At 37.3% G+C, this 20,323-nt stretch overlaps 1 long non-coding RNA gene and 1 other non-coding gene across 2 annotated transcripts; both read right to left on the reverse strand.

The window, feature by feature from the left end:
- Window positions 1-3,945: 3,945 nt before the first annotated feature.
- LOC133813689 (small nucleolar RNA R71) lies at window positions 3,946-4,052 on the reverse strand. Its single transcript, XR_009884694.1, has one exon. It is a non-coding gene; the product is annotated as a small nucleolar RNA R71 (small nucleolar RNA).
- Window positions 4,053-11,612: 7,560 nt separating this feature from the next.
- On the reverse strand, window positions 11,613-19,981 carry LOC133813121 (uncharacterized). Its single transcript, XR_009884168.1, has 3 exons — window positions 19,758-19,981; window positions 19,595-19,646; window positions 11,613-12,033 (listed from the first exon to the last, which is right to left on the reverse strand). It is a non-coding gene; the product is annotated as an uncharacterized LOC133813121 (long non-coding RNA).
- Between the last annotated feature and the right edge of the window lie 342 nt (window positions 19,982-20,323).

The following is a 20,323-nucleotide window of genomic DNA, read 5'->3' on the forward strand; positions in this document are numbered from 1 at the left end:
TTGTACCCTAGCAATAGACGAAAAAAAGGACAGCCTCCATTACCCAATTCAACCATTATTCTAGAGAGAACCACCAAGTACAAGAGTTTTCCGTTGTGAATTGTGCCCTAAAAGCATATGTAGAAGACATTGTTTTAAGAAATAAATAAATAAATTGAATTTGTTATGCATATATTTTATGGACTATATTATTCTGTGATAATATTAAGTATATCAGAAAAATTCCTAAGCTCATATATGATCTCAACCACGTATTGGTACGGGAGGATTGTATTTGAGATAAATGAACTTGAATAGTTCGCAGTAAAATAAAGTTATGAAATCTTTAGATTAATTACTACACGTACGGACCACTAGTATTATGAATACATGTGATCTAGATCCGAATTACTAGTGTAGTTGGACACTTTAGTGGAGGTACTTTATATATTAGATAATATATAGAACTGGACCAGATATGTTTATTAATACTTAGTTAAATATCGTTTTGAAGTATTAATTAAATGCATCAACTGATGTTCATATACAAATAGATCTTAATCCTGAAGTTACTATGAACACTTGTTAATGTTATTTGGGTTCTTTTATTCACTCATTAGGGTCTGTTAGAATGATCAGGCTAGAAACTTTTGTTTTGGGAACTCATTAATGTAAATGGTTGGAGACATAGCATACAGATATGGAATCTATACATTCTCGTAAGAGATTGAATAATGGTTCTCTTAAGGGTTGACTTTTGGGATTGAAAGGTTATTGAGCTCAAATTCATAATTTAGTTATGAATTAACCTTCACTAGTAAAGTCAATGGTACTTAAGGAAACAAGATATAATTAAAAGGGTAAAACGGTAATTTTACTCCCGATTAATTATGAATCATTATTAGAGGGTTAATTTGTATGTAATGATTATATCAATGGATGCTTTATTATTATAAAGTACTCAGTAAATGAAATCTCCATAATTACAATAGTGCAGTCTTATATTTATAGTGGAGTAATTATAAGATTAATAAATTAAGATTATTTAATTAAAGAGTTTAATTAATAATCTCAAATTTATTGGAGCTTGGACTTATAGGTCCACACAGCAGCCCTATCAACACTATTCATGGCAATAGTTGATATAAATGGAAAAATGGTTGAAAGACATATTTAAGAAGAAATTTGTTCTTTGGGCCAAATATGCAATTATGTGATAATAGTGATTAATTAATTACTTACAAATTAGTTGTAATTAACAAAATTAATTAATATTTAATTATTATGTAATTTTTGAAATTATATTAAATAATTAAATTTATTTTTGAAATTATATTAAATAATTAATTAATTATAATTTTTGAAATTATAATAAATTAAATATTTAATTTCAAAATTATTATTTAATTATATTGGTTTTAATTAATTGGTAGAATTAGTTAAATATATTTATTTGAGTGGGATATAATACTCTAATAATTCCAAATTAGATTTGAATTGAAAATATTGATATTTATTCAAATAATTATTTATATTTGATAATTAGTTAAAAAGATAATTAATTATCAGATTGTTGGATTTTTATCTCATACAGTATTTTGAATAAATAATTAAATAATTATGAAAAAATCAAATATTCCTAAAATATAGGGTGGTACACGACACACACAGCCCATAGACTGTGTGTGGCATGTACTACACAGTTTTTCAATGATAGATTTTTTAATTTTATTTATTTAATTAATTAATTAATAGAAAATTCAAAAAGTTAGCTTTTGGATATTTTCATTAATGAGATAATTAATTAATTAAAAGATAAATTGTAAATTGGTTACATATTTATTTTTTAAATTCATATATTTTCTATTTAAGTTAGACTTATCAGATTATAAGAAGAGACTCTTATTCACTCTAAAAGAAAAGAACGATATTTTTCTATCTCTCTCTGAAAAAGATAAAGAACCAATCTCAGGCATATTCTCTTGATCTCATGTGTTGAGTACATCAAGTAGAATAAGAAATTAACTATCCTTTATTCTTTAAGTGCTCACACACTTCTTGATGTGTAGAGAACGTTGTAGAAGATCCTTGTGTGAGTACCTGGGAGCAGCTTTGATAAGAAGTTTGTTCGAACTACAAAAAGATAGCAAGGACACTTGATAGGCATCAAGAAGTATGTTTTCTATTCTTTTCTTGCCTATGATTAATGTATGTACATTAACGAATCTGCATATTTAAAGGAAGTTTAAATATGTTACAAAAAATTTTGTTGTACATTGGGTCAACCCACCACCATTCCGCTGCATATTAGGAAACTCGTTCCTAACATTTTCTGTAGTACAAAGACGGGAAGAGAAGAAGGAAGAAGAGGAAAGAAGAGAAGCTTGCTTCCACCATCATCTTTTGGGCTACTTCTTTTCCCTTGTCATTTCTTTCCTATTTAATCTTTGTATTTGGTGTTTAAACTCTCATGGGTAGATTTAATTTTGTATTTTTGTTTATTGTTTTAGCTATGAACTATACCCTTGAGGCTTGGATTATTAATGAACTCTATGTCATTCTAAATTTCTAGCACTTTATTTTAGTAATTTACCCATTGTTCATTCAAATGTGCTTTATGATGAATTCCTGTTATTGCTTGATCACTAATTACAAGATATTGAGTTATATTTGTGCTTGGAAGTTTGAATATAATGGATAGATTTGAATGACACAAGTGGATAATGTTGTTAGATTATGTTTTTGAATAGCATAGGAATTTGTTATTTGACTTGTGTAAAAATGATGAATTGGCGCTTAATTGTGGGTTCTTTAACTTGATTGGCATAGAAATATGTTAAATTAGGTGGAAGAATGAATATCATGGGTCTTGGAAAATTTTCATGAACGTGTTTTGAATTCTTGTTAACTCTGGGTAATTTGCTGAGATTTTGTTGCAGCAAAACGTACAGGTCAATTGACATAGTGGAATTTAATAATTCAAGTCTATTTTAACCAATCAATTTTATCTCGCTTTTATATTAGCATTGCAGTTTATTTTTTATCATTTTAATTGATTGCAAGTAGTGTTAGCTTACAAAGTTCAAAACAATTTAATTTGGTTACTCTTGTGTAATTGTTTAGTAATTAATTGATGAATTTAGTTTTAATTTGCAATCTCTGTGGACACGATCTTGATTTACTCATCATTGTATTACGTGCACTTGTGTATTTAAATCAACTAAATTTTCATAACAAGTTTTTGGCGTCGTTGTCGGAGATTGAAATTAAAATTTTGTGTATTATTAATTACTTTGCAATTTGTTTTTCTTAGTTTACATTAATCTTGTTTGCTTGATCTTGTACTTTCTAGATTAATTATGTTGCATGAACGAGCATCAAGACTTTGAGCTAGCCCCTATTGACCCTGAGATTGAATGTACATTTCAAAGAAGGCTAAGGGAACAATGGGCTCAACTTCACCTTGTTATGGCTCAAGAAGGTGTAGGGGTTGAGGAAATTAGAGCTCAACCCATGCTTAATGTGGTTGTGGGAGTCGTTAATGAAGCAGCCAATGCTTTGAATGTCGCTAATGCAATTGTTATGGCCGACGATAGAGAAAGGACCATAAGGGAATACGCTGCCCCAATGTTTAATGAGCTGATTCTTGGTATTGTAAGGCCCAAAATTCAAGCTGCTCAGTTTGAGTTGAAGCCCGTGATGTTCCAAATGTTGTAGACAGTGGATCAATTTAGTGGGCTGCCTACAGAGGATCCTCATCTCCATCTTCGTTCATTTTTGGAGGTGAGTGATTCCTTTAAGTTGCAAGGCATTACTGAAGAGGCATTGAGGTTGAAATTGTTCCCTTTTTTCTCTATGGGACAAAGCTAGAGCTTGGCACAATACACTTCCTTCCAACTCAGTGACTACGTGGCATGGCTAGCTGAGAGATTTTTGATGAAGTACTTCCCTCCAACGAAAAATGCTAAGTTTCGGAATGAGATTATTTCTTTTCAATAGTTGAAGGATGAGTCGGTATGTGATGCTTGGGAGAGGTTCAATGAATTATTGAGGAAGTTCCCACATCATGGCATCCCACATTGCATTCAAATGGAGACTTTTATAATGATCTCAACTCCTCCACACACATGGTTTTGGATGCTTCGGCAAATGGGGTTATTCTCTCAAGTCCTACAATGAAGCATATAAGATTTTGGAGCGAATTACCAACAATAATTACCAATGGTCTAATGCTAGAGCCCCAATACGAAGGAAAGTAGTGGCTATGCATGAAGTAGATGCTTTGACCGCTCAAGTTTCATCTATGAGCAACATTTTGAAGACCATGAGTATGGGGGGTAACTAGCAACCAGCTCCTATGGGCCAAGTAGCAAATGTTTCTTGTGCTTATTGTGGAGGAGGGCACACATTTTATAGTTATCCTTCTAATCCCGCTTCAGTTTGTTACTTGGGGAATCAAAATGACAACCGCAACAATCCATATTCAAACTCTTACTGTAATGCCATAGATAGCCAAGACCGCTACACTGTGTACTTATAAATGTGCAAGACTTTCTAATCAGGTCATTAATTTAAAAACGTGTCACTAAACATGTATAAGCTAGGGTTAAAAAGGTTTTGGTCTCAAAAGTTTCATTTCATATAATTAAGCAGTTATATACATGGGATTTCAAAAGAAACAGAGTTTAAAAGTTGGATTACAGACTCCAAAAAATACAGACAACTGTCAGCCATACTAAGGAAAATTGAATAATTTATGGGTCTCGTGTCCCTGCCTAAACCTCAACCGTGTCAGCTGAGTAGTTGGCCATGTACATTCTGCTCGCAGAGCTTTCCAAATCAAGGTTGATCAAGTTTGTCCTTGCCTTTACCTGCACCACGTAGCACCCGTGAGCCAAGGCCTAGCAAGAAAACATGATATGCAACACAGACAATAATAACAGATAATAAATTCACTAAGCATGAACTCTCATCGAATAATCCACATCAACCATTCAGCACATATATTCAGAATCAAGGATGCAATCAATCACTTATAACTTTCATATCACATAATAGTCAGGGCCGACAACTTAGGCCGTACCCTCTGTTTATCCCACTGACTCCGGCCCGCTTAAACCGAGCTCAGTGCATATTAAGCTGTCCTCGGCTACCAGTGCCCAAGTCGCGCCCTGTGCGCTAGTGTAAACCTTGGCATCCTTAGGCCATTGGTTCACTAATTAGCTTGAATGGCATAATACCATCCTTTCAAGCATACATAATAGGGAACCCTTAGTCCCAAACTAACTTCAAGTAAGGGTTTCCGGACACAAAACTAACTTTTGGGAATCCGAATTCCACCAAGCACGGTGGTGAAATCGATCCCGAGAACTCAAGGCTAGATTCCCGTGCTTTAAAGCCCTAAATATTCAAGTACACACCTAAGGGTTGCGGCCCTTGAAGCCTAGCCGCGGCCCTGCCCCAAAACAGAAACTAAGGCATCCCTAGCAGAAGACATGCGCTGCAACCCTTGCTTTGGGCGCCGCGGCGCTCACCCCTGGCCGAGCCCTCCTGGCTCATCTTCATCCTAGGGCTGCAGCGCTCTTGAACAAAGCCGCGGCTCTTCCCTTCGTGCCCAGAAAACCCACCATTTCCAACATCTAAACCTCATCCAAAGCCATCCCAAAGCTCCCCAATTCAAAACCCTTTAATCACAACACTTTTATCATGATTCTAACAACACATCCCAACAGAAATTCAACCCAAAATCCAACTAGAATCCCATTTCCAATTTCTGAAACTCAAGAACTTCAAACACTAAAACCAACCATACATGCTCAGATTGAAACCTCTAAATCACGAATTGAAGCTTACCTCTTCTGCTGAACCACTTCTCCAAGCCAAATCCAAGCTAATTCCCAAGCTTTCCACCTTAATTCTGCCCTTAAACATCAAAATCACAATTACCTCAATACCCAGCCAAAACTCAGAATTTCTAACCACAGAAAAGGAAATTCATTGCTCACCTTAGTCCTGATTAAGTTCTTGATTGATTCTTGAGCTAAGCCTCTAAATCACTCCTTCAATCCACCAAATTTCAGCTGAATTCTAGCTCAAATCCTTCAAATTCCTCTGTTAACTTCTTGTGTTTTCCTTGAGAGAGAATAAAGAGATAAGGCTGAGAATAAAGGGTCGGTCTAATTTTCTGTTCTACTATTTTTCCTTAAACTTTAGCCAGGCCTTATCCCGTTAAGTCAATCCCGAGGCTTGGGGTGCCGGAAACGTCCACGAGGGCAAAACGGTAAATTTCTCCAATATTCCCGCCTAGACTTCCTAACCTCAAATATATCTCCATATATTTATTTTTATAACCCGATAGTCTAAATAACTACCCAATACCTAAAATACCCCTGACTTATCTAAAGTCAACGGTTAAGTCCTGTTGTGACTTTTCCCCGCTATCTAGCCCTAGGATCGCCTCGAGTCATGCTCTGCAGACCTACCCACGTAATAATGTGGTTCTCACAATAACATATATATATCACATTAATACTAATATAATGATACAAGCATTTTAATCATGCAATTATGCATTTAAATCAGTAAAGTCATTCAAATCACATTTAACCCAATAATGCCATCCCGGCACACTAATCAAGGCCCTTAAGCCTCATTAGAGAATTTGGGGTCGTTACAACTATCCCCTCCTAATGAGAATTTCGTCCTTGAAATTTATCTGAATAGCTCGGGATACTAATCCCGCTTCACTGTCTCCAACTCCCAGGTCGCTTCCTCAACCTTGTTATTTCTCCACAATACTTTCACTAACGGAATTGTCTTATTCCATAAGACTTTGTCCTTCCGATCCAAAATCTGAACCGATCATTCCTCATACTTCAGCATATGTGTTGTATCAGAAACATACTTCTGCAACATCATGAACTCCTGACAGCGATGGTGGCAAGGCGAGCCTATAAGCCACATTTCCAATTCTCTCTAGGATCTCAAAAGGTCCAACAAATCAAGAGCTTAGCTTGCCCTTCACTCCAAACCTCCTCACCCCTCTCAGTGGTGAAACTCGCAGAAACACGTGGTCCCCAACCTGAAACTCCACGTTCCTACGCTTAGGATCAGCGTAGCTTTTCTGTCTACTCTGCAAAGCTAGCATTCTTGCTCGAATCTTTTCAATAGCCTCATTGGTCTTCTGAACCTTGTCTGGCCCCAAATACCTTCTCTCACCCATCTCATCCCAGTGAATGGGTGATCTGCACCTTCTCCCATATAACATCTCATAAGGGGCCACCCCAATTGTGGACTGATAGCTGTTATTATACGAGAATTCAACCAACAGTAAATACTTACTCCAAGACCCCTCAAAATCAATCACACACGCCCTAAGCATATCCTCCAATACTTGAATCGTCCTCTCAAACTGTCCATCAGTCTGAGGATGAAAAGATGTGCTAAACTACAACTGAGTCCCCATACCTCTCTGCAGAGCTCCCCAAAACTTGGAGGTAAAGATGGGATCTCGATCTGACATGATAGACTTTGGAACCCCATGGAGATGAACTATCTCCCTCACATACAACTCTGCATACTGTTCCACTGTATAGGTCAACCTCACTGGTAGAAAATGAGCTGACTTGGTGTATCTGTCCACTATCACCCACACTGAGTCATGAAGTCCAATTGTCCTGGGTAATCCTCCCACTAAATCCATCATAATGTCCTCCCACTTCCACTCTGGGATACCCAAAGGCTGAATCAATCCCACTGGTCATTGATGCTCAACCTTAACCTGCTGACACGTCAAACATCTAGACACATACTCTACCGCATCCTTCTTCATCCATGGCCACCAATATATTGTCCGTAGATCCTAATACATCTTCATGGTACCCGAATGAAGTGAGTACGGTGTAGTGTGAGACTCATCCAGTATCTCTCATCTGATCCCCTCATCTGCTGGAACACAAATCCACCTTTGATATCGAAGCAAACCTCTCTCAGAAATAGAATAATCCTTAGCTGTCCCCACTAAGACATGTTGTCTAACCTCCTGCAACTGCTCGTCCACTAACTAACCCTCCTTGACCTGCTCTAACAGGGTCGACTGCAAGGTAATATTAGCTAACTGGCCTACCACCATTTCTATCTTTGCCCTGGCCATCTCATCAACTAATTCTCTCGAGATCTGGGTGGAACTATACAACTGTCCTGGGCCCCTCTGGCTCAACGCATCTGCCACCACATTGGCTTTCCCAGGGTGGTAAAGTATATCACAATCATAATCCTTAACCATCTCCTACTAACGTCTCTCCCTCATATTCAGATCCTTCAAAGTGAAGAAATATTTCAAACTCTTGTGGTAAGTATATATATCGCACTTCTCCCCATACAGATAATGCTGCCAAACCTTTAGTGCGAATACCACTGCCGCCAACTCCAAATCATGAGTAGGATACCGCTGCTCATACTCCTTCAGCTGCCGAGATGCATAGGCTATAACTTTCCCATTCTGCATCAGTACACAGCCTAAACCCATCCTTGATGCATCGCAGTAAACTACAAACTTTCCTTCCTCCGAAAGAAGACTCAGCACAGGTGCAGAAATAAGACGTCGCTTCAACTCTTGAAAACTGTTCTCACACTTCTCTGACCAAACGAACTTCTGATTCTTCCTCATCAACTCTGTCATTGGTGAAGAAATCTTTGAGAACCCCTCTACAAACCATCTGTAATAACCTGCTAACCCAAGGAAACTCCGCACCTCCGAGGCATTCCTTGGCCTCGGCCAATCTCTTACTGCTTCAACCTTGGACGGATCTACCTTAATCCTTTCTGCATCAACTATAAGCCCAAGAAAAGTCACCTCTGGCAACCAAAACTCACACTTCTTAAACTTGGCATACAACTGATGCTCCCTTAACCTCTGTAAAACCTGTTGGAGATGTCGCTCATGCTCTGCCTCTGAACTAGAGTAAACCAAGATGTCCTCAATGAAGACAATGACGAACTGATCCAAGAAGTCCCTGAACACCCTATTCATCAGATCCATAAAAGCTCCCAGGGCATTGGTCAAACCAAAAGACATGACTAATAACTCATAATGCCCATACTGTGTTCGAAAGGATGTCTTCGGTATATCCTATCCTCAGCTGGTAATAACCAGATCGAAGATCAATCTTTGAGAACACCGTCTTTCCCTACAGCTGATCGAACAAGTCATTAATCCTTGGTAGAGGGTACTTATTCTTGATAGTCAACTTGTTCAATTCCCTATAGTCTATACACATCCTTAAAGTCCCATCCTTCTTCTTAACAAACAACACTGGAGCGCCCCATGGAGAATAACTAGGCCTGATGAATCCCAAATCCAGTAGTTCTTGTAACTGTGTCTTTAACTCTTTCAATTTTATTGGTGCCATTCTGTACGGTGTCCTAGATACTAGTTCTATCCCCGGTGCTAACTCAATCTCAAACTGAATCCCCCTGCGCAGCGGCAACCCTGGCAGATCCTCAAGAAATACATCCAAATACTCACACACCAATCTGGTCTCTCCCGGCCCTGCCGACATAACCCTAGTAGTATCCACCACATTAGCCAGAAAGCCTACACATCCACCCTATAACAAGTCTCTGGCTCTCAATGCTGAAATCATGGGTACACGGGGTCCACATACCGCACCCACAAAAACAAAAGAGGCCTCGCCCTCAGGCTCAAAAGTAACCATCTTCTTCCTGTAGTCAATGGTAGCCCCATATCTAACTAACTAGTCCATCCCTAGAATCATATCAAAATCATCCATGTCTAACTCAATCAAATCCACCGAAAGTTCCCTACTATCAACCATCACTAGCAGTGCTCTAATCCATCTCCTAGAAACTACCAGTTCCCCTGTAGGCAATAAAGTCCCAAACCCTGCAGTCCGATACTCACTAGGTCTACACAATCTATCAATCACTCTACTAGAAACAAAAGAATGTGTAGCACCAGAATCAATCAATACAGTAAAAGGAGAGCTAGCGCTAGAAAGCTGACCTGTCACTACCGAGGAACTAGCCTCGGCCTCTGCCTGGGTCAAGGTGAATACTCGAGCTGGAGTCAAGCTATCCACCTTTCCTGCCTCACCTTTCTTCATTGCTGGGCAGTCTTTCCTGAGATGTCCCACTGTTCCGCACACAAAGCAAGCTTTAGCTCGACACTCGCCCAGATGGCGTCTTCTGCACCTCGAGCACTCCGGATAGGTCCGCCATGCCTCACTGCCACCTTGACGGCCACCCCGACACCCTCGACCCCTCCTATCAGGACAAGCAGCGATCGAAGTGTCAAGAGCCTTTCTCTTGAAGTCATTGGGGCCTCCGCCCCTACCTGTCCCTAAATAAGGAGGCACACCACTCTACGGCCTTCACGCCTCACTGCACTTTCCCTCCATATCTTGTTCTCCACTTCCTCAGCAGTAAGAGCCTTCTCCACAGCCTGGGCATAAGTTGTTCCTCCAGGTACCGTTGTGATCCTGACATCCCGGGCTATCATAGCATTAAGCCCCCTGATAAATCGATCTTTCCTAGCAGTGTTAGTAGGCACAAGATTTGGTGCAAACTTCATAAGCCTATCAAATTTTAGGTCATATTCAGTAACAGTCATATTTCCATGCACCAGACTCAGGAACTCATTGACTTTTGTTGCCCTGACAGCAACATTGTAGTACTTCTGACCGAACAAATCTCTGAAACCTTCCCAACTCAAAGTAGTAACATCCCTGGTCTGCGATGCCACTTCCCACCAGATGCGGGCATCTTCCCAACTCAAAGTAGTAACATCTCTCAACATATAAGTGGGCCACTCTATCATGCCCCTCTATCCTCATGAAATCTAAAATTTTAGTAATCATAGTTAGCCATTGCTCGGCTTTCAATGGATCTGATCCTCCCTCAAAGATTGGGGGTTGTTGCTTCCTGAACCTCTCATACAACGACTCCCATCTGTTTCCAATCTCCCCAGACTACACAACTGGTACCACTACAGGTGGTACAATAGGGGCAACACTCCCTGATGGAGCCTGCTGTCGCAGAATACGGATCTGCTCATCCTGGCTCTGTAATCGAGCCTGCATATCGGCCATTAACTACTGCCAGTTCTCAGGGACTGGCGGAGGAATCTGGCCCTGGTCATCAACCCTAATTCCAGATCTAGTGCCAGCTAGTCGTGTAGATTGACCAAGTCAATCTGCAAATAACGACTCAGCAGTCAGACCATGATGACAAGGTAAAAACTTCTCCAAGATCCACCAATAGAACATAACCAATCACAAACAATCAACATATAAGCGTCCTTCCTCATGCACTGGCTGCTAATAAGCACGCCTCGAATCTCATTACACAATAGCTATGTATCAAGCATTTATCCATACACAATATACAGTTAATCACCCTAAATATTCATGTACATGCACGACTATGCTAATAAACATGCCTCAATATTCTCACAGAACAGTCAAGGGCCAGGCCCTATCAGTACCTCATGCTCCCTATTAATCCAGTAAATAACAACTTTCATATTCATTTGAAGCATATAAGCATATAAACACATATACACATTACCAAACCCTGGTTTGAGCTTGTCTCTAGCAGCGAATGTACATGTCCAGGCTGTCTTTAGGAACCCTTAAACCTAGGATGCTCTGATACCAAGTTGTAACGCCCTGGTTAGCCAAGACCGCTACACTGTGTACTTATAAATGTGCAAGACTTGCTAATCAGGTCATTAATATAAAAACGTGTCACTAAACATGTACAAGCTAGGGTTAAAAAGGTTTTGGTCTCAAAAGTTTCATTTCATATAATTAAGCAGTTATATACATGGGATCCCAAAAGAAACAGAGTTTAAAAGTTGGATTACAGACTCCCAAAAATACAGACAACTGTCAGCCATACTAAGGCAAAATGAATAATTTCTCGGTCTCGCGTCCCTGCCTAAACCTCAACCGTGTCGGCTGAGCAGCTAGCCATGTACATTCCGCTCGTAGAGCTCTCCAAATCAAGGTTGATCAAGTTTGCCCTTGCCTTTACCTGCACCACGTAGCACCCGTGAGCCAAGGCCTAGCAAGAAAACATGATATGCAACACAGACAATAATAACAGATAATAAATTCACTAAGCATGAACTCTCATCGAATAATCCACATCAACCATTCAGCACATATATTCGTAATCAAGGATGCAATCAATCACTTATAACATTCATATCACATAATAGTCAGGGACGACAACTTAGGCCGCACCCTCTGTTTATCCCACTAACTCCGGCCCGCTTAAACCGAGCTCAGTGCATATTAAGCTGTCCTCGGATACCAGTGGCCAAGCCGCACTCTGTGCGCTAGTGTAACCCTTGGCACCCTTAGGTCGTTGGTTCACTAATTAGCTTCCATGGAATAATACCATCCTTTCAAGCATACATAATAGGGAACCCTTAGTCCCAATACAGATATTCAACCAGGTGCAGTTTTCTTACCTTTAATCTTTGCGGTTACTGATTACGAGCAACGCTCCTCAAGCACAATTCGTTCCCAAGCCTTAGCTTTTCTCATCTAGTCACAACCAAGGTGTAAGGTTCCATTAATATTCAAGTAAGGGTTTTTGGACACAAAACTAACTTTCGGGAATCTGAATTCCACCAAGCATGGTGGTGAAATCGATCCCGAGCACACTAGGCTAGATTCCCGTGCTTTAAAGCCCTAAACATTCAAGTACACACCTAAGGGATGCGGCCCTTGAAGCCTAGACGCGGCCCTGCCCCAAAACAGAAACTAAGGCATCCCTGGAAGAAGATACTCGCCGCGGCCCTTGCTTTGGGCGCCGCGACGCTCACCCCTGGCCGAGCCCTCCTGGCTCATCTTCATCCTAGGGCCACAGCGCTCTAGAACAGAGTCGCGGCCCTTCCCTTCGTGCCCAAAAAACCCACCATTTCCAACATCTAAACCTCATCCAAAGCCATCCCAAAGCTCCCCAATTCAAAACCCTTTAATCACAACACTTTTATCATGATTCTAACAACACATCCCAACAGAAATCCAGCCCAAAAACCCACTAGAATCCTATTTCCAATTTCTGAAACTCAAGAACTTCAAACACAAAAACCAACCCTACAAGCTCAGATTAAAACCTCTAAATCACGAATTGAAGCTTACCTCTTTTGCTGAACCACTTCTCCAAGCCAAATCCAGGCTAATTCCCAAGCTTTCCTCCTTAATTCTGCCCTTAAACATCAAAATCACAATTACCTCAATACCCAGCCAAAACTCAAAATTTCTAACCACAAAAAAGGAAATTCATTACTTACCTTAGTCTTGATTAAGTTCTTGATTAATTCTTGAGCTAAGCCTCTAAATCACTCCTTCAATCCACCAAATTTTAGCTTAATTCCAACTCAAATCCTTCAAATTCCTCTGTTAACTTCTTGTGTTTTCCTTGAGAGAGAATAGAGAGATAAGGCTGAGAATAAAGGGTCGGTCTAATTTTCTGTTCTACTATTTTTCCTTAAACTATAGCCTAACCTTATCCTGTTAAGTCAATCCCGAGGCTCGGGGTGCCAGAAACGTCCCCGAGGGCAAAACAGTAAATTTCCCCAATATTCCCTCCTAGACTTCCTAACCTCAAATATATCTCCATATATTTATTTTCATTACTCGATAGTCTAAATAACTACCTGATACCTAAAATACCCCTGACTTATCCAAAGTCAACTGTTAAGTCCTGTTGTGAATTTTCCTCGCTATCTAGCCTTAGGATCGCCTCGAGTCGTGCTCTGCAGACCTACCCACATAATAATGTGGTTCTCAGAATACCATGTATATATCACATTAATACTAATATAATCATACAAGCATTTTAATCATGCAATTATTCATTTAAATCAGTAAAGTCATTCAAATCACATTTAACCCAATAATGCCCTCCCGACACACTAATCAAGGCCCTTAAGCCTCATTAGCGAATTTGGGGTCATTACACTTACAATTCAAGTTGGAGGGATCATCCAAATTTTTCTTGGGGAGGTCAAGGGGCTAGTTCAAGTGGTTCAGTCATGCCAAACAAGCCTACATATCCATCGGGTTTTTTTTCAACTACCAAGGGCTCAACCTCATCCTCCACAAGTATCTCAAACAAGCTTTTTGGAGAATTTGATGAAAGAGTATATGTCCAAGAATGATGCAGTGATTCAAAGTTAAGCAGCATCTTTGAGGAACCTAGAGATTCAAATGGGACAATTAGCCAATGAGTTAAGGAATAGACCACAAGGGACCTTGCTTAGTGATACCGAAAATCTAAGGAGAGATGGTAAAGAGCAATGCAAGGCGATCACTTTGAGGAGTGGTAAAAATATGGAGTTGAATGAGGACAAACCGAAGACCAAAAATGAGCCCACTTCAATCCAAAGTAGTGTCGAAAAATAAAAAAGAGTTGGGAGTTCAAATATGTCCAATACTGATCCTTAAGCAAATGTTGTAGCAATTCCTCCGCAAAATACATCAGAGAAGCCAATGAGCAAGCCACCTCCACCATCTCCTCAGCAGTTTCAAAAGTAGCAGCAAGATAGCCAATTTTGAAGATTTTTGGATGTTTTGAAGCAACTCCACATCAACATACCTCTGGTGGAAGCTTTGGAACAAATGCTTAACTATGTGAAGTTCTTGAAGGATATTTTGAAAAAGAAGAGGAGGCTTGGCGAATTCGAAAAGGTTGCTTTGACTAAGGATTGTAGTGCTATTTTGAAGAATAAAATTCCTCCAAAGTTGAAGGATCTGGGCAGTTTCACAATTCCAATTTCTATTGGGGGACGGGAAGTTTGTAAAGCTCTTTGTGATTTGGGAGCTAGTATTAATTTGATGCCCATGTCCATTTTTAAGAAGTTGGGAATTGGAGAAGTAAGGACAACTACACTAACCTTGCAATTAATTCGCCGTTCTATGGTGCATGTGGAGGGAAAGATTGAAGATGTCCTAGTACAAGTTGACAAGTTCATTTTTCCGGCGGATTTTATTATTCTTGACTATGAGGAAGATAGGGATGTACCAATCATTTTGGGGAGACCATTTCTTGCCACCGGGAGGACTTTGATACATGTTGAAAAAGGAGAGCGCACCATTCGAGCTCAAGATAAACAAGTAACATTCAAGGTTTTTAATCCTATACGCTCTCCTAATGAAGTTGAAGCTTGCTTTGCCATAAGTGTCTCCAACTTCAAGTTGATTGAAAAGATGCATAAAAAGTATAGTAGGGGAGTGAGGAAAAAGATCCATTTTGAAGAAATTGAAAAAGGTGGTGAGCCATTGAAAAGCAAAGAAAAAGAACCATTCCACCCTCAAAAGCTACCAAAGAAAAAGAAGCATAGAGGAAACCTCAATCACAAATGTTGGATGTTGGGAAGAGAGTGTTTTTCTCAAACTCTCTAGTGAAATCAAGGTGTGATGGTGGGTTCTTAGTGAGAAAGGTGTTTCCCAATAGTGTAGTTGAATTATATGATGAGCATTTGAGGAGAGCATTTAAGGTAACAAGGAAATGAGCAAATTTTGGGGGGAGCGAGGTTGAGCAATACCAAACCTTGGTTTCCTTGAAAGATACTTAGAAAAAAATTGAAGTTTGTCTTGCTATGGTTTTCAGAGGAATAATTTGTAAAGCAACTCAAAGAAAGAAAGAATAAAAATGCATTGAAAAAAAATAATAGAAAAAAAACAAATGAAAAATATATATATTAGTGTTTTTAGTTATTTTAATTTTAATTTTTGTTATGTTAATTTCATTTTATTGTAATGTTTTTTTTGGAGTGGTATTATGTGTTTTTTGTGTTACAGGTGTTAAGAAATCAAGCATATGGTGTTTTGGAAGTAATTTTGAGGTCTGAAGCTTTTGTAAAAAATTTGCTAAAGTAAAATGGAGAGCAAAATTTTTGACATGGGACAAGCTCAAGTCAGAGAGATCCGCGATGCATCGTGAGAATGGTGCACGGGATCGATGCTCAAGGTTTAAAAAAATAAAAATAAAAATATTATTAATTAAAAAAAAAATTTTAAATCAAGAAAAGAAAAAGGAAAAAAAGTAATTAAGCTTGATTTTAAGTTTGGGGTGCAACTCTTCAAATAAAAGAAAAGTTTGTTTTAGTTTTTGTCTTTATATGTTAGTAATAAAGGATATTGGCAAGAGTTATATTTTTTTGTGGGGTGTTCTTTGGGGAAATTAATGTGTGCATTGATTTAGGTCCTGGAAAGATTGAGGTGCTTAGGGTGATTTAGGCCAAAAGTAATCTCGCTTATCCTACCTTCACCACAGCCTACCATTACAAGCTTGATAAAGTTCTATTGATCATTGGTGTGGTGTTTGTGTACATTAGTGGAGAGGAAATCACTAAGTAACTTATGGAGGCATTATTTAAGCTTTATGACCAAGGCCTAGTTTGATTTAATGTGATTGAAAATGTTTAGGAAAAGTTAGGTATACACTAAAGGGAGAAACACTTGACTCATATTTTGAAAGCAACATTAATGCTTGAAGAGTTTGGTTTAAAACTTGTGCAAGTTTGAAATTCAACTCCTCTTATTCAAAATAAAATTCCCGAGAGTTTTACCCTTTGAGCATTGGTAAAGCAAAGTTTATCCTCTTTTGTGGTGTCTTGTCCTTGTTGTTTTCCTTTTCCTTTTGTTGTTTAATTTGTGTATTTTTTTTATCTTTTAAGATTCATCACTCGAGGACGAGTAATGTCTTAAGTTTGGGGGTGTGATAACTCTTGAATTCAAGAGTTATTTTTCATACTTTTGAGCTTATAATCTTAGAATTAGGTTGAGTGATGTTTTTGTATTTTGTTATTTTTAGTTAATTCTTTTCCCTTTTGTGTTCTTGTGTCATTTTTGCTGTTTTAGAGCTAAAGGTAGAATTTAAGGAATTTAGGTATGAAATTTTCGAAAGAAAATAATGAAAAGTGAAAAGGCTCTTATTTGTTTATTGTGTGCTGAATTATTAGGTTTGCTGGAGCAAAAAAAGTTTTTGCTAGAGCATTTTTAGCAGGAATCAAAGAGTAAAAGTCAGCATATAAGGGAAAGACAAGTGGCATTTCATTAATCGATATGTCAAATGGTGGTGAGGTGGCATCAAATCAGAATATTAGCTGCATTTTAGAAGGAAGATTCTAGAGAAAAAAGAGGAGGCTCACGTGGAGTGCTTGGAAGGCATTTTTGGCACGAGAGAAAAGAGGGTTTTGTACCCTATCAATAGAGGGGGGAAAGGACAGCCTTCATTACCCAATTCAGCCATTATTCTAGAGAGAGAACCACCAAGTACATGAGTTTTCTGCAGTACAAAGAAGGGAAGAGAAGAAGGAAGAAGAGGAAAGAAGAGAAGCTTGCTTCCATCATCATCTTTTGGGCTATTTATTCTCCCTTGTAATTTCTTTCCTATTTCATCTTTGCATTTGGTGTTTAAACTCTCATGGATAGATTTAATTTTGTATTTGTGTTTATTGTTTTAGCTATGAACTAGATCTTTTGAGGCTTGGATTATTAATGAACTCTATGTCTTAATTCCAAATTTCTAGATCTTTATTTTAGTAATTTACCCATTGTTCATTCAAATGTGCTTAATGATCAATTCTTGCTATTGATTGATCACTAATTACAAGATATTGAGTTATATTTGTGCTGGGAAGTTTGAATATAATAGATAGATTTGAATGACACAAGTGGATAATGCTGTTAGATTATGTTTTTGAATAGCATAGGAATGTTTTATTTGCCTTGTGTAACAATGATGAATTGTTGCTTAATTCTAGGTTCTTTAACTTGATTGGCATAGGAATATGTTAAATTAGGTGGAAGAATTAATATCATGGGTCTTGGAAAAGTTTTAAGAACGTGATTGGAATTCTTGTTAATGCTGGGTAATTTGCTAAGATTTTGCTGCAGCAAAACGTATAGGTCAATTTACATAGAGGAATTTAATAATTCAAGCCTATTTTAACCAATCAATTTTATCTTACTTTTATATTAGCATTGTAGTTTATTTTTGCATTTTTAATTGATTCCAAGTAGTGTTAGCTTACAAAATTCAAAACAATTTAATTTGTTACTCTTGTGTAATTGTTTGGTAATTAATTGATGCATTTAGTTTTAATTTGCAATCCTTGTGGAGACGATCTTGATTTACTTATCATTATATTACTTGTGTGATTACGTGCACTTGTGTATTTAAATCAACTAATTCCAAGTAGTGTTAGCATACAAAAATCAGAACAATTTAATTTGGTTACTCTTGTGTAATTGTTTGGTAATTAATTGATGCATTTAGTTTTAATTTGCAATCCATGTGGAGACAATCTTGATTTACTTATCACTGTATCACTTGTGTGATTACGTGCACTTGCATATTTAAATCTACTAAATTTTCACAACAAAAAATTTATAATTAAAGTGTGGAAAAAATGTATTTTCATTGATATTATTTAAGACTTAAATTATTTAGGTGTAAGACTCATTAATTTTAAATAAAATAATTATTTTAGCTTAATAACTCAAAGTTTCAGCAACTATTTATTTTGTTTAAAAAAAATCATAAGTAAATTTAAACCATAATCTTTTCTCATTTAAATAAAAAAAATTGCACCTAAATAATAATGTAAAAAAATTCATATTTACATTTTTAAAATATCACATTTATATATACATAGCTTAGGATATAATTTATTTGATGCACTGTCATTATTTATCCCATTTAAAAGACCTTTCTTATATTGATTCAAAATTCCAGCAACTCTTTATTCATTCAAATCACAAACTTGGATTAAAAACTATATTTTTCTTCATAAAATATATACAAAAATATTCATGTATTAATTTGATAAAAACACAATTTATATGTAAAATAAAAATGTATTTTTGTTTACATAAACTCTTACATCATTTTGAGGCATCACTTGAGCAAATCAAACATTGTTTCACCATTATATTCACAAATTAAAAAAAAAACATAATTAATATGAAACTCACTTTTAAATCATGTTTAAACAATTACTCAAACCAAAACCTTCATGTATCATTAAATCATCATTTATAAGAGACTTAAGACAAATTCTCAATTTAACCAAATAACCTAGCATATTTCTAATGAGTGTATGTGATATCAAATAAAAAAAATGACCATCATGCATCAATAACCCCCCTATAGGCTGAAACCATCATAGCATGTTTAATGTTTCCAAAGCTCAAGAAAAACTTAGCATATTTCTAAGAGCACAATCTCCATCATGACATACAAACCAAATATGAATCCATCGTGTAAAAAGATCCCTAGTTACCAAAAGCATAAGCACAACACATATGAGACCCTAGCATGCCTACTAATAATACATCATAACCAAACACTCAACCTCATAAGCACTTATCAATATAAACGAAAAACATCATGAACCTTAGATTTATACTAGGCTGAAACACACCATCAAAATCAAATAACACCACACATCATATTTAGGTATTCTAAAAAACAACCTCAATCAACACATAGCAAGAATTTAAATAGAAATCAAAACATCAAAAATCCCTTCAATATAACAACAAATCAATAACATGGCTTAAAGATCAACTACCTTCTTAGATAGCAATCAACTCACAAAGTTTATTCTCCCTTTTTCTTGTCACCTATGATTTTCGAATCCCACGAGAACAAGAGAAGAGAAAATTGTTACTAGATTTTGAGAAGAAGGAGATCTATTTTTCAAAGAATCAAAACAGAAGAGAAACAACCATTACCTACAACATTTGAGCCAAACTTTCTTCTTACTTCTTCTTCCTTGATCTCTCTCTCTCTCTCTTTCTCTCTTTCTTCCTTCTTTTCTCTCCTTCTCTCTCTAGCTCCACACACTGCCTCTTCTCTCTCTCTCCCTCCTAGCCGACGACACCAAGAGCCAAAATGGCTCTTTTCTTTCTTTCTTCTCTTTTTTATCTAACCCTAGAGAAATAACTAGCCTAATGGGAATGGGTAAGTTTCTCAATCAAACCCCTATTATCCTGACATAAATCAATTATTATAAAATGCAAAAATAATTAAAGGAATTAACATAGGATTAAAAAGGTAAAATCTCTTCTTCCTTTCCCATTCACATGCATATCACTCTCTCATTTTCCTTTCTTTTTATTTTCTTTTTAATTCCTATAATTAAATTAATAAATCAATCAAATAAAAGGAAATAATGTGTAGGAAAAAAACTATTGCATGCTCACCATGCAACCATGCACATGTACATGCACACACTCAAGTGCCATCAACCTTGGTGCATTCAACCAAAACTTATTTTCTTACTAATTAAATTAATAAA

This window comes from Humulus lupulus, chromosome 1 (genome assembly GCF_963169125.1).
Source record: "Humulus lupulus chromosome 1, drHumLupu1.1, whole genome shotgun sequence".
Classification (NCBI taxonomy): domain Eukaryota; kingdom Viridiplantae; phylum Streptophyta; class Magnoliopsida; order Rosales; family Cannabaceae; genus Humulus; species Humulus lupulus.